A 10,363-nucleotide genomic window follows, 5' to 3' on the forward strand; every position below is an offset into this window, starting at 1 on the left:
GTAGGTGTAGGCGGGGGAGGATGGGTGTGTGAGAGTGTATAGGTGAGTGTGTGTGCAGGCAGGGGGAGAAGGTGTGTGTGTGTGTGTGTGTGTGTAGGGGGAGGAGGAGTGTGTGTGTGTGTGTGTGTGCAGGGGGAGGAGGATGTGTGTGTGTGTGCGTACACAGGAAGGAGGAGGGTGTGTGTGTGTTTGTGTGTAGCAGGGGGAGGAGGAGGAGTGTGTGTGTGCGTACACAGGAAGGAGGAGGGTGTGTGTGTGTGTGTGTAGCAGGGGGAGGAGGAGGAGTGTGTGTGTGTTTGTGTGTAGCAGGGGGAGGAGGAGGAGTGTGTGTGTGCGTACACAGGAAGGAGGAGGGTGTGTGTGTTTGTGTGTAGCAGGGGGAGGAGGAGGAGTGTGTGTGTGTTTGTGTGTAGCAGGGGGAGGAGGAGGAGGGTGTGTGTGTGTTTGTGTGTAGCAGGGGGAGGAGGAGGAGTGTGTGTGTGCGTACACAGGAAGGAGGAGGGTGTGTGTGTGTTTGTGTAGGGGGAGGAGGAGTGTGTGTGTTTGTGTGTAGCAGGGGGAGGAGGATGTGTGTGTGTGTGCGTACACAGGAAGGAGGAGGGTGTGTGTGTGTTTGTGTGTAGCAGGGGGAGGAGGAGGAGTGTGTGTGTGCGTACACAGGAAGGAGGAGGGTGTGTGTGTGTTTGTGTAGGGGGAGGAGGAGTGTGTGTGTTTGTGTGTAGCAGGGGGAGGAGGATGTGTGTGTGTGTGCGTACACAGGAAGGAGGAGGGTGTGTGTGTGTTTGTGTGTAGCAGGGGGAGGAGGAGGAGTGTGTGTGTGCGTACACAGGAAGGAGGAGGGTGTGTGTGTGTTTGTGTGTAGCAGGGGGAGGAGGAGGAGTGTGTGTGTGCGTACACAGGAAGGAGGAGGGTGTGTGTGTGTTTGTGTGTAGCAGGGGGAGGAGGATGTGTGTGTGTGTGCGTACACAGGAAGGAGGAGGGTGTGTGTGTGTTTGTGTGTAGCAGGGGGAGGAGGAGGAGTGTGTGTGTGCGTACACAGGGAGGAGGAGGGTGTGTGTGTGTTTGTGTGTAGCAGGGGGAGGAGGAGGAGTGTGTGTGTGTTTGTGTAGGGGGAGGAGGAGGAGTGTGTGTGTGTTTGTGTAGGGGGAGGAGGAGGGTGTGTGTTTGTGTGTAGCAGGGGGAGGAGGAGGGTGTGTGTTTGTGTGTAGCAGGGGGAGGAGGAGGGTGTGTGTTTGTGTGTAGCAGGGGGAGGAGGAGGAGTGTGTGTGTGCGTACACAGGGAGGAGGAGGAGTGTGTGTGTAGGCAAGAGGAGGAAGACAAGCACCTCTCACTGACCAGAGCACACCGCTTACCCCATGTCTGGGAGGGACCAAGAGGTCCCCATCCCCTGTTTGTGTCCCTTACATGGGAGATCCCCCATCATGTCACAGGGTGTGGGAAGCAGAGGGGGGGGTCTCTCAGTAGAGCAGGGTTTCCCTCCCCTCACTGTGACCAGGACACCCCCCCCCCCTCGGCGCCACGGTTATCCCAGGGTGGGTGGGACTCTCCTCTGCCTCCTGGCCAAGGCATCACCCCCATGCGTAGGGTGACCAGATGTCCCGGTTTTATAGAGACAGTCCCGATATTTGGGGGGGGGTTTCTTATATAGGCTCCTACTACCCCCCACCCCCGTCCCGATTTTTCACACTTTCTATCTGGTCACCCAATCAACGGTCCAGGCTCTGGCTGTGGGCGGGTCTGTGGCGAGCAGGGGCCGGGGACGAACGAATTCGGAGGGGGGGGTCACATCAGCGGCTCCCCGAAGCAGCTCCCTGCTGTCGCTAGCAGAGATGCGGCCCAGGCTCTGCATCAGGCAGGTTGCCCCGATCAGCAGGCACCGCCCCCGTAGCTCCCATTGGCTGTGGTTCCCAGTCCTGGCCAATGAGCTGGCTGGAAGCTGTGGAGTCAGCTGTCGGGGAGGGGGACAAAGCGTGAATAAGAGGCTTGGGGACTCGGGTCCCCGAAATGAAAGAGGCTGCCAGGCAGGGGGCAGGCACTGGCTGTGGTGCGGATCTCCTCGCTTCGGAGCGGCGCCGAGCAGCAGACTTTGCACCCTGGGGGCAAGAGCACCAGACGCTCCCTAGAGTGGGGGGGCACCGCCAGCCAGACCGTGGCACTGCCCAGGCTCCAACTCTTCCCCCCGGCCCCGCCCTCACTCCGCCTCATCCCTCCACTGCTCCGCCTTTTCCCTTGAGACTCCGCCCTCAGTCCGCCTCGTCCCACAAACGCTCCGCCTTTTCCCTTGAGACTCCGCCCTCAGTCCGCCTCGTCCCACAAACGCTCCGCCTCTTCCCACAGGCCCCGCCCTCAGTCCGCCTCATCCCACAAACACTCCGCCTCTTCCCCCAGGCCCCGCCTTCACTCCGCCTCATCCTTCCACTGCTCCGCCTTTTCCCCTGAGACCCCGCCCTCAGTCCGCCTCGTCCCACAAACGCTCCGCCTCTTCCCCCAGGCCCCGCCCTCACTCCACCTCGTCCTTTCACTGCTCCGCCTCTTCCCCCAGGCCCCGCCCTCACTCCACCTCATCCCACAAATGCTCCGCCTCTTCCCCCAGACCCCACCCTCACTCCGCCTCGTCCCACAAACGCTCCGCCTCTTCCCCCAGGCCCCGCCCTCACTCCACCTCGTCCTTTCACTGCTCCGCCTCTTCCCCCAGGCCCCGCCCTCACTCCGCCTCATCCCACAAACGCTCCGCCTCTTCCCCCAGGCCCCGCCCTTACTCCGCCTCATCCCACAAACGCTCCGCCTCTTCCCCCAGACCCCGCCCTCACTCCACCTCATCCCTCCATGATCATGGCCCCATCACATTTTTCCTGGTTTAGGAGCGAGTAATGGGGAAAAGGGAAGGGGCAGAGATGAATGAGCAGTGGGTGGGGCCTTGGGTGAAGGGCAGAGTGGGGATCAGAAGAGGTGGACCGAGGGTTTGGCTGTGGGGGTTAAGAGGTGGATTGGGGGCAGGGTCTCTGGGCAGAGCAGGGGGCACCGGTGCCCCCTCCCCATTTATGGAGCTTCCTATGCTCCAGTGCACAAAGGCGGCTTGTTCACTTTTCTCCCTTCTGCCCCTTCCTATTCCTGGGTTTCCCCCTCTGCCACGTCTGGCAGTGCATATACGCGGTTCCTAATTCCCTCTCCTACCCCTGGACCTCTCTCCTTCCCCTGCATCCAGCTGTTAGACCCTCCTGTGTAATCAGTTTGGCCCCTTTCTAGATTCTGCCCCCCCCTTTCCCCTGATTTGCCCCTGTGCCCCCCCCCTCCCTCCCAGGACTAGCTGGGAGCTCCTTGTCAGCAGATCTCACTGAGCAGCCTCTGTTCACACCAGCACCGACAGGGACAGGGGCCACAAAGCAGCAGATCATGTGGGGAGCAGGTGGTAACCTCTGTCCGCCCCCCCAAGTGTCGCTGTCCCAGCCTCCCCCCCCCCCGGCCAGGCTCCCCCCTCCCCTGCACACACTGGGCCCGGGGCAGGGGATTGCAGCCAGCTCCGCGAGGAGCAGCCTGGGGCCAGACCCTCCCCCTGCAGCCCGGGGCACCGGGGGCACCGCTTCCTGGGGGGTCTCTCACCTTCTCCCCTGAGCGGGGCTGGGCCGGGCCGGGGGCTCTGCCCTGGGGGAGGCTCCCGGGGAGCAGCGGGAAGGGCCCGGCTGGAGATTCCCCTCTCCTGGCTGCAGCCCCTAGGGCAGGAGCACAAACGCAGAAGTAAGAAGCAGAGAGTGGTTTCTTTGTGTAGGTAATTGCCTATTTATTTCTTTTAGCTGCTGTTTTTTTGTTTTGTTTTTTTTTTGTAATTTCCCACCGGAGCGTGTGATTGGCTTAGGGTGACCAGACAGCAAGTGTGAAAAATCAGGACGGGTAATTGGCACCTATATAAGAAAAAGCCCCAAACTTTGGGATTGGCCCTATAGAATTGGGACATCTGGTCAGCCTAGATTGGCTCCCGGCCCTGCCCCCTCCACACGTAACTCACACTTCCTGCCTAGCTAAGACCCTTCTGGACTTGAGTTCTCAGCGCCTGCACGTAAGTACCTGCGGCTGTGGTGCATCTGGTGCATCGCTGGTGGTGGTGCCCCTGCACCAGGGCCGGGGGTGGAGGGCTGCGAGGGGCAGCGGGAACGCAGGCTGGGTGGGCGGCCCCAGAGGGGGGGGGCAATGGAGGCAGAATGAGGGGTTCCTGCCCCATGGGAAGTGTGATGGGGAAAATCTGGGCGGAGGGGGAGGGAAGGATGCTATTTTGAAGGGAGAGTCTGAAATGGGGGGGCAGAATCTTCTTCTAATGAAGACTGGGGTGTGGGGGGCCCTGGTGAGGGGGGGGGGACTGGACAGTACAGAGCACTTGGGAGACTACATGGGGGGGGGGTCTGGGGGGAGGTGCATGGTGGCCCAGGCAGTGGTGGTGGGGGCGTGTATGGGGGCCTGCCCGAGGGTGGGGCAGTGGGGGGGGCTGCATGGGGCCCACGCAGGGGCAGTCGCTGTGGGGAGCCCATGTTCTTTGCAAGATCCCTGAGGCCCCGGCGGCTGCTGCTGGGGACCCCGAAGTCCAGGCTGCAGCTGGGAGCGGGGAGTCTCCAGCCAGACCCTTCCCACTGGTCCCTGGGAGCCTCCCCCAGGGCAGAGCCCCCAGCCAGGGTCCCCCTTCCCTGCCCCTGCTCCCAGGGAGGGCACCACTTGGAGGGAAGGTAAAAGAACCCCCCCCCAGGTGGATTAACATTTATTGGGACCCTGGGCACAAAGAAGATTGCCCTCCCCACTCCCCCTTCTTCTCCCCTTTCCCCAGGCCACACCCGCTGGCCTGACCGACCAGGGGAAGAGCTGCTCAGGACTGAGCCCTGGACCCCTCATCTGCCCTGGGTGGGGCACCCTGGGGGGCAGGGATATGGGGCAGCAGCTGCTCTCAGGCACCCCAGTCCCCCACCCAGGGCAAGTGGAGGCCCATGGGCTCCCCACAGCTGCCTGGGCTCCCTGGGTGGCTTTTCCCACAGCCTAGGACAGTGATCCCCAAACTACGTAGTGCCCCAGCCGCACCTCTGGCCCCACTCCCAATGCGGCCCCACTCCTGGCCCCTGACTGCCACCTCTGGACCCACCAGAACCCCTGGCTCTGGCCCTGGCTCCCAGGGTGGGGTGCGGACCAGGTAGAGCACAACCAAAAAAGTCTGGGGCCCCTGGCCTTGGGTGGCCATCCATCCTGCCTTGGCCTCGGGAAAACTTTATGAATGCCCAGTTTTGCCAAAAAAGGTGTTGGGGGGTCTGCAGGGGGCCTGGGTGGGGCTGAGGGAAGGAAGGGAGAAGGGGCTCGGCCAGCTCCGCACAGGGGGCTGTGGGGGGAGGGAGAGGGGGCTCCGCACAGGGGGCTGGGAAGAAGGGAGAGGGGGCTCCGCACAGGGGGCTGAGGGAGAGGGAGAGGGGGCTCCGCACAGGGGGCTGAGGGAGAGGGAGAGGGGGCTCCGCACAGGGGGCTGAGGGGGAGGGGGCTCGGCCAGCTCCGCACAGGGGGCTGAGGGGGAAGGGAGAGGGGGCTCCGCACAGGGGGCTGAGGGGGAAGGGAGAGGGGGCTCCGCACAGGGGGCTGGGGGGGAGGGAGCGGGGGCTCAGCTGGCTCCGCGCGCGGGGGGGGGGGGGGCATTCATTCTCTACACAGGCTCCGTCAGTCTCCCGGCCTGGCGTGGGACCTCAGAAGAAAGAGGGGGCACAGGACTGAGGGGCGATGGTGAAGGAGCAGCAAGGGGTGGGGTCAGAGTGCCAGCGCTCCGGTGGGGCCCCCAATGGGTTGGGGCCCCGAGGCACAGATCCCATCGGCCCGTGCAGTAATCCGCCCCTGGGGGATGTGGGGCAGTGGGTGCACTGGAGGGAAGATGAGGCGATGCAGGTGTGGGTAGCAGGAAATGCTGGATGGGGCGTCTCTCTCTCTGAGACCCGCTGGGCTGGTCTTGGAAGGTCCTGCGAAAGGGGCGGTACCAGCACCTGGACCGTGGCCCCACCCGTGCTCTGGCCGTGCTCCACCTGGAGGCCCTGCTCCCTCTTGGCTTCTTCCTCTGTGGCCCTGTCCTGCCTTTGCCTCTTCCCCCAAGGCCTCCCTGGCCGCTGCTCGCTCCTCTCTGTCCTGTTCCCGAGGCTCCTCATGCCTCTCCTTTATCCGAGTAGCCAAAAACTGCTGTTGGTCAGAAAATCGGTCATTTAGACGGGAATATTACGAGGCATTTTTAGAGTACAGTAAGCAGGCAGGTGCAGTTTTCTGCTCTCCTTGCAGACAGGTTTGCAGTGATTCGAAAGCAGTGTTCCTGGTAAGCAGCAGCGACAGTTAGGGGTACCTAGGGGCAGCGAATGCCCCTCCCAAGTGTTTGTACTTGCTCAAGTTCCAGACTGGGCCAGGGGAGCGCTTGGCTTGGGTGGCGGTCAGCAGGGCCGGCTTTAGCAGGTGCGGGGTGCCACACTGGGACGCGAATTGTCTCACACCCTCCCTGGCCCCCTCACTGCCCCATTGGATCCCTCCCCAAAGCCCCGCATGTTCCCCAAGCACACCACATTCCTCCTCCTCACCCCTCCCTCCCAGGCTTGCGCTGATCAGCTGTATGGCGGCGCAAGTGCTCGAAGGAGGGGGGAGAAGTAGGACGCGGCTTAAAGCCGGCCCTGGCGGGCAAAGAGTGCGAGCAGCAGGGACCTTGGGGGGCTGGGGGTAGAGAAGAGGAGGGACTCAGTGAGCAGCAGATGGGGTGTGTGTGTGAAGGACAGGACTCAGAGCGCCAAAGTGGGCAGGGGAGGGGGGCGGAGGAACTCAGCAAGGAGCAGGGGGGGGCCTCAGAGGGGTCTTGCGATTTGGTTGCCTGCGAGCCAAGAAAGGGGGTGGAGGGATGTGGTGGTGGTGGGCCTTGGGGAAGGGGGCAAGTCAGGGAGGGGCCTTGGGCTGACCCAAGGGACATGGTGGGGGGAGAGAATGTGGGGGGCCTCAGGAGAGGAGGCTGAGCAGGAACCCGGACAGAGCCGCGGTCAGGCCTCTGGGTGCGTCCGGCGCTCTGCTCAGCCTCCCCAAACACCAGAGCAACGTGCTCCCCCCCCCCCCCCAAGCAGTGCAGCAGGGAGGGCACTGGCCCACCTTTGCAGAGACACCACCTCCTCCAAGCCACCACTTCTGCCAACTTCCATGAGCGGTCGCTCTGGGCAGGCGTTACTGTCATTTCTTAAACATTCAACGGCGGGGCCCCTCCTTTGGTGCTCCCTGGAGCCGCTGCCTTTGCTTTGCCCTCTCCACGCTTGGACAGGTTCTTGCCTAGGGGAGAGCGGGGATGGGGCTGTCCGAGCCAGGCCTGGCGTGGCTGCCCCCTTCGGTCCCCAGCAGCGACCAGAGACCCGCCACCCCCAGTGCCATGTGCACAGGGCTCCGTGCAGGGAGGGAAGCCCAGGCAGCCCAGGCCCTCTGGGGCCCGGCCCAGCCTGCAGCCCACATGGAGGAGGGGTGCTGAGGCCCCCGCTGCCAAGCACACGCTGCCCCCAAGGGAGGATGGGGCAGTGGCAGAGGGGACAAGCCAGCCTGGGCCTAGGGACCGGGTGTCTGACCCCAAAATATGCCCCCAAGGCACCGAATCACATCTCGTCACCCAAAAACATCCACCCCGCACACCCCCAGCAGGACCCCGGCCCTCCATACCCCCAAGTCACACCCACCCAGACCCCATACGCCCTCACCAGGACACAACCCTCCACACACCCCCACCTCACACCCACCCACACCCCATACGTCCTCACCAGGACTGTGTGTGAACATGGCAAATCACCCCAAACAAACACTCTCCCCTCTCTGCTCTGTCTTAATTACTCTGGGCAAAAAAAAACCTGATTCCCTCCCACAACCTGGGTGTGGGGTGTGTTACATTTTCTCTGTCTATGCCCCAAATTGCTCCTTTTTCTTCTCTGTGGTGCTGGAAATTTTCAAACTGAAATCCATGTTCTGGGGCTTCCCTGCAGCCTTGTCCGGGCTGAGCTGTGACCTGCAGACTCGGAAATAACAACACTTAGATAAAACTCTTCTTCAGTTTGCGGCTCTGCCACATCCCGGGTGCAGTCCAGGCCGGGCAGAGCAGACATGCCAGCTCTCGCAAAGTGATCCCGAGTCACAATTCCTGAGTCAAATTAAGCCTCCCTCAGAGATCTCCTGGGAGAACTCTCACATGGCAGGATTCTTTTCCCACCTGAGGCACATTCTTAAAATGGGTTTCCAGCCAAACAGGAGTGACCTGCCCTACACAAAGGAACGTGCTTCCTCCATGAGGCAGTTACTGCCACAGCACTTGGAAAGACAATGAGAGATCTCTTACAGAGCAGGGAAACAAAGCTAGCAAGGGGCGGGGGGAGGGAGAACTTCAGCTAAGATAGAAAGAAGCGGGGAGGAGCCAAACGGGGGAAAAAATTCTGACATCTGAGAGTTCTAAAAGTGAGGCTTCAATTTTACTTACAAATCCTGTCAGCTGCCCCAGACGAGGCAGGGCTCCAGCTGCCAGGCCCAGGTGGCTGTTCCCCTGCTGTCCTGGGACGTGGGAGAGGGGCCCCCACTGCAGCCCCCCTGTGACGGTGCCCCCATAAGGCTTTATGGGAATATGCTTATGAATGTATCTATGACATAACTGGAATATGTTTTATGCTACATATGCCATGTAACATATCTCTGTGAAGGTTACAATCTACTGAATATGTTCATCCTATTTGTATGCATGTGTCATTGTATTTGAAGTTATGAATATTGTCTGTTTACTTGTTTGATTTAAATAACCTTAGTAAGGCATTTGGTCAGTTTCTTTAGAAAGGAATGTGCAAGTTAAGTGCCCAATCAAGAAGCACTTAACGCACAATGGATCTTGGGAGGCACCAATCCACACAAGACGTCTACATGAGGACATTCAAGGTAGCAGGTAAGCAATGGCTGCTGCCTGTAAAAACTGAGTCATGCATGGACATGTGACTTGCCCATGTGACTCCAAAACTCCATCTTGGAGCTGGACTTTGCATAGGAGAGAGGAAGGGGTCTCCACCCACAAGAGAAAGTCTAATTAAACCCCTGGGAGACCCCTCCATTTTGTCTTCAGATGGCTCAAGAGATAGCCTCTCCACCCCCAAGGATACCTGAAAGAAACTGGAACAAAGGACAGTAACTACAGGGGTTGAGAGTGATTGCTGGACCCAGACTAGAAGGAGACTAGTCTGTAAAAGGAAGCTTACTGTGTGAGGTTTTTATCTGTATTCAGTTTTTTCACTGTATTAGACATAGACTTGTGTGTTCTATTTTATTTGTTTGGTAATTCCCTTTGTTCTGTCTGCTATTACTTGGACCCACTTAAATCCTACTTTCTGTATTTAATAAAATCACTTTTTACTCCATTACATGCGTCTGACGAAGTGGGTATTCACCCACGAAAGCTTATGCTCTAGTACATCTGTTAGTCTATAAGGCGCCACAGGACTCTTTGTCACTTTCTACTTATTACTCTTATAACCCAGAGTATGTATTAATACCTGGGCGGGGAGAAAACAGCCGTGCATATCTCTCTATCACTGGATAGAGGGCGAACAATCTATGAGCTTATCCTGTATAAGCTTTATAGAGGGTAAAATGGATTTATTTGGGGTTTGGACCCCATTGGGAATTGGGCATCTGAGTGTTACAGGCACATTTCTTAAGCTGTTTTCAGTTTAAGCCTGCAGTTTGTGGGACATGGTTCAGACCTGGGTCTGGGTTTGCAGCAGGCTAGTGGATCTGACTCAAACCACGCAGGGCACTGGAGTCCTGAGCTGCCAGGGCAGGAAAACGGGGGCAGAAATAGTCTTGGCACATCAATTGGCAGCCCCTAGGGGGTTCTGTGATCCAATCCGTCACCCCCCCTTCCTGGGATGGGTGAAGAACCCTAAGGAGCAGAGATGAGGCTGGGGGCTGCAGGGAGCTGAACTGAGGCAGGTGGGGGCTGGTGGGGTGGGGTGGGGGGGCTGCATTGGTGGGGGGTTCTGAGCAGATGGGGTGAGTGCTGGGAGGGTGCACTGAGTGGGGTGGGGGTCAGTGGGGTGGGGTACTGGAGTGATGGGGTGGTGATGATGGCGGCTGGGGGATTGAACTGGGGGGGTGAATTGAGGGGTTGGGTGGGGACAGAACTGATGGGGGGTTGGGGCGACAGGATTAATTGCTGGGCAGGAGACAGGCAGAAGGGGCGGGTAGCCTTTTGCCCCCCTCCCCCATCAGCAGCACTTTGCCTTAGAACAACATATTGGATGTGGCCTGTAGGTCCCTTGCATTGCAGCCAAAAATACTCTAATATAAATCTCTAAACATATTATAACCTGTTATAAT

General features: G+C 59.6%; 1 long non-coding RNA gene across 1 annotated transcript; it reads left to right on the forward strand.

Annotated features, from left to right (window-relative positions):
- Positions 1-3,727: 3,727 nt before the first annotated feature.
- Positions 3,728-9,402, forward strand: LOC128845175 (uncharacterized). The gene is made up of 2 exons (XR_008446626.1): positions 3,728-4,055; positions 8,819-9,402. It is a non-coding gene; the product is annotated as an uncharacterized LOC128845175 (long non-coding RNA).
- Positions 9,403-10,363: the final 961 nt, after the last annotated feature.

The sequence above is a fragment of the Malaclemys terrapin genome, chromosome 11, assembly GCF_027887155.1.
Source record: "Malaclemys terrapin pileata isolate rMalTer1 chromosome 11, rMalTer1.hap1, whole genome shotgun sequence".
Taxonomy (NCBI): Eukaryota; Metazoa; Chordata; order Testudines; family Emydidae; genus Malaclemys; species Malaclemys terrapin.